This window comes from Physeter macrocephalus, chromosome 8 (genome assembly GCF_002837175.3).
Source record: "Physeter macrocephalus isolate SW-GA chromosome 8, ASM283717v5, whole genome shotgun sequence".
Taxonomy (NCBI): domain Eukaryota; kingdom Metazoa; phylum Chordata; class Mammalia; order Artiodactyla; family Physeteridae; genus Physeter; species Physeter macrocephalus.
This window is the reverse complement of record NC_041221.1, coordinates 20,854,295-20,858,421: the sequence shown is the minus strand read 5'-3', so window position 1 is coordinate 20,858,421 and position 4,127 is coordinate 20,854,295. Positions and strand designations below refer to the sequence as shown.

The following is a 4,127-nucleotide window of genomic DNA, read 5'->3' as shown; positions in this document are numbered from 1 at the left end:
CGCTGAGCCTGCGCATCCGGAGACTGTGCTCCGCAACGGGAGAGGCCACAGCGGTGAGAGGCCCGCGTACTGCAAAAAAAGAAGAAAAACAAAAACTTCTCAGGGCCAATAACGTGGTGGTATTTCTTGTGAAAGTTCAGACGCGGTTCTACGATGCAAAATTTGGCATCGTGGGTTTCAAGTGTAATTCCAGCAATAGTTGCCAAGGCACACTGCTGTTTACTACCTCTGCTGCCACAAAGGAGTGACTTGCCCCTTCGTTCTCCACTGGATCATTTGCCAAAAGGACGAGTGTGTCCACCTCCCGGGTGAGGATTAGGCGAGCCAGTGTGTGAAATACCGTATGGGACAGGTTTTGGGAAATGGCAACCCATGTACTACCTTTTCTTTGGGATTCCGGCTGGGACCTGAAGGAGCCTTCAGATCAGTGCTGATGATCCCATAAGATTCCTCATCCCGTCCTCAGGGAGTGTGCTGGTGCCCAGCTGGGTGCCGGTTATGTAGTTGTGTGACGCTTTCATTGAGGCCTTGGGTACCCAAGACAGTGAGTAGAGATGCCATAGCCTCACATGTTCATCCTGACACATAATGGGAAGTGGTTTTGTTCACCTCCAGCCTGTGCCCTATGTTCACAGGCATACGAAAACAGGTGACTGGGAATAAAATACAGCATCATAGCTGCCCTGAACTTGCCTTAGACACTAAATGCCTACATTATATCCACGGTTAAAGTTAAGTATCCAAAATTGAAATATAATTCCCTGAACTTACAGTAGGCTAGCAACTGACAGCCAGCATGGCTTTCTCATTCTTCCCGCAAATGCTACTGAACCAGACTTGGGTCTGCTCGCCCACACGCAGTAAAGCCAATCCACTGACACCGGGTTGTGGTGAAGGAAAGCACCGTGTTTTTTCCGAGGCATCCAACATGGGGCCGAGCAAGGAGGACGGGCAGCTCATATGCTCAAAAGAGCCGAAGTCCCCGACGGCTTTCAGGGAAGGGTTTTTAAAGACAGTGTTAAGGGTGAGGGTCGAAGGGGGCCTGATCAGCCCGCGGACATTTTTTTTACTGGTTGGAGGTGAGGTCACCAGGTGGTATTTCCAGAGTCAACATCACCAACCTTCTGGTTCCAACCAGTCTGGGCTCTAGGTGCTTGTGGGCAGCCTGCAGTTAATTTCTTCTACCTGGTGGGGACTTCAGTATCTGCAAAACAGCTCAAGGATATGGCTCAGGAAGTTATCTATAGCTCTTGAGAAGGAAGTAAAGGTCCTTGACTTTGTTTTATGGCTAAACTATTAGCATTTTGTCTTGCTTGACTGTTTTCCTTTGTTTCTGCATTTTTCACTTCTCTGATTAGATCTGTTCTTTGGGACTCGGGGAGGGCCTAGAAGGCTAAAGCTTTTCTGTAAACAAGAGGCGGGGCTGGGGGAGAGAAGTCTGTCCCCCAGAAGGCCCTGCAGTGGCCAGCTCGGTTTCAAAAACTTAAAAGTAAGAATCTTCAAACTATTTGATGTATGCTGCTGTTTAATTAGAAATCTAATTTATAAAAACTGCATTATTTAATTTTATTACAGTTTAGATGTCTTGAGAATATATTTGTACTCAACTTATACAGTTTTTATTAGGCTTAATAGAAAGTCTATCATTTAAGAAGAGTTCGTGTATCTGCAAAGCACGGTTTGTATGCATCGTGTGTGCAAACGTATCTCTAGGATATTTTTCTCGAATGCTGTGTCTTTATAGAGGCACCATTGGGCTCTCTGTGGCTAAATCAGTTTTCTTGGCTACATTAATCGTTATTGTGTACAATTATGTTGACCAAATAGTTACGCAACTTGATCTTAATAAAGAAAACTGAAGTAACTGGATTTGCCATGGTGTAGTCTTGACCTTGAGATTATGTTGCTATGACGATGAACCCAGAGGTTCCTTTGGGTCTCACTTCTAAAATTCCCCAGAGCTGTGGGGTTTGGTAGCACCTAGGGAGCTGGCTGCTTACTGCCTTAGATAATGTGGGAGGAATGTTTAGGAATCCGATGCGGGTCACAGCTCCAGGCCTGACTCCAGCATTTCTTGACGGGGTGACCCCATTCCCCACCTGCCAGCACCCACTTCCACCCTTTTTATCACGGAAGGTAATAGTTGCTCTCTCTGCCACACCAAGGAGCGAAGATGCAAATGAGAAAGGTCAGTTGAAAATGATGTAGAAACCATAGCAAGCTTTGCAGGGATTGTCCTCAATTTGTAAAACGGGTTTCGTTTCCACAGCCTTGTAAAGCAGGAGTAACCCGCAGGTCGATCATAAGGCAACCTGGCAATTCTGTCTCCATTACAACGCCCGCCCTTTGTGCCTTGGCGTGCTCCTTCAGCAGGGGTGTGTCGCACACGCATCCCTGCGGGCCTGTGGCTGCAGTTCTCAGCGCTCACGCGGGTTTTGATACAAGACAAGCCCCCCGACCCGTCACGGGCAACAGCAGGTTCGTATGCTCGTGGAAAAGGACTGGAGGGAGGGGAAGACTTCTTCCTCTGGCTCCAAAGCTCAGTGCCTTCGTACAAAAGAGGAAAATTAATTTGGGGAAACAATGAAACGACACAAATATAATCGTGATTGAGACGAGAGGAGGTGGTGGGGCTAGGAAAGGACCTAAGAGTCTGCTATAAAGAAATAGTCTGATATAAATAAATAAAATGATCTTTTTTCTAAAGGGACTGCCACAATTGGGTATATTGCCTGAAAATCCTATTTAGCATTTAAATACAATTGTGAAATGCTCAATTAAAAATTGGACCAATGTCGTGCCAACCTGCTGACAATCTAGGCATGTGTGGGGGTGAGCCACTGCAGCAAACCACCCAGGATTTATGTTTCCATCACAGATGGCTGCCTTCTCTGGTACAGCAGAGCACTGAGGGGCAGGGACTCTGGAATCCAACTGTGCGCGTTCACATTCCAGCTCCACCGCCTACCTGCTGTGTGACCTTGGACAATGTAACTCTGAGCCTCAGCTTCCTCATCATGATGGCGGGTAGGGTGACCTCTCTGTGGTGTGGACTGAGCGAGTTTATGCATGTAAATCCCTCAGAGCTGGGACTGAAACAAGTTTTACCTATATTGTATTACAAAGTATGCATTGTTCGAAGATTCCCAGCGGTGTTTATAAAAATCACTGACTGAATTCTTTTCTCTGCTCATTATGATTCTGACTTCATCAAAAGGAAAAGATTCTGTAGCAGCACGCTTATACACATACAAGAGCTGAAATGAGAATATCCCTAAAGTAATGACCTCAGAGTAAGAATAGCCATCCCAGGTGCTTGTAGAAAATCACTTTTTAATTTTTATTAGGTCAACCAAAATCAGCCCCTCAGTTTTCTAAGCTTTTCCGACAGAGACCAGAAATTTGAATTTAGAACCAACTTCCTTTCTTGATTACAATCTTGAGACTATTTTCTGGGAACAGAATGCCACGTTTTCCAGAAAGATCCCCACCCCCTTGCTTCTCAACACAGAGCAAGCTACTTCCTGCCATATTGTTGCCCTGCACGTTCTCGCAAACAGAAAAAGCACGTGTTGGGTTTCCTCTGCACTGGAACCAACACCTGTATGACAGCAGCAAACACGATGACAGTATGTAGCCCTGAAATGGTCTGCATGCCTTACTTTTATCCAGGTCTTCATAGCACACGGCTAAATGGGCTCTTCGTGCTCCTGGTGCTTGCTTAATTTAACAAGAAAATGATGTGAAGAAGGCAGTGTAGGGAGGTGGGGTGGGGGAAGCCAGGGGAGGCAGGGGCACGAGGCAGGGGGCAGTAGACTCCAGCCCTGGACGTGAAACGTTGGCTTGTGATGGATGCTCGCGGGGCAGAAATGCACAGGCTTCCAGCACCCGCCCCAGTTATGGGTGCTGCATTTCACCCCAAGACCCTCCAGAAAGTACGCCTGATGAAACACATGTAGCTGTTAAGATCAAGTGCGCTAGGATTCCTGTGTTAGGATAAGGTCTTCACACCCTTTGACGTGGCTGGTGGGGAACTGCCTGCCGGGCTACCTGGGGGGTATCTGCAACCTCGGAGGCAGGGGCTGGGGGAGTGTTGGTCGCACTTGCACTTCCCTCCTTCCAGCCTC

General features: G+C 47.3%; 1 long non-coding RNA gene across 1 annotated transcript; it reads left to right on the top strand.

The window, feature by feature from the left end:
• The first annotated feature begins 1,261 nt into the window (after positions 1-1,261).
• LOC114486813 (uncharacterized) lies at positions 1,262-3,745 on the top strand. Its single transcript, XR_003681104.2, has 3 exons — positions 1,262-1,489; positions 2,270-2,478; positions 2,879-3,745. It is a non-coding gene; the product is annotated as an uncharacterized lncRNA (long non-coding RNA).
• Positions 3,746-4,127: the final 382 nt, after the last annotated feature.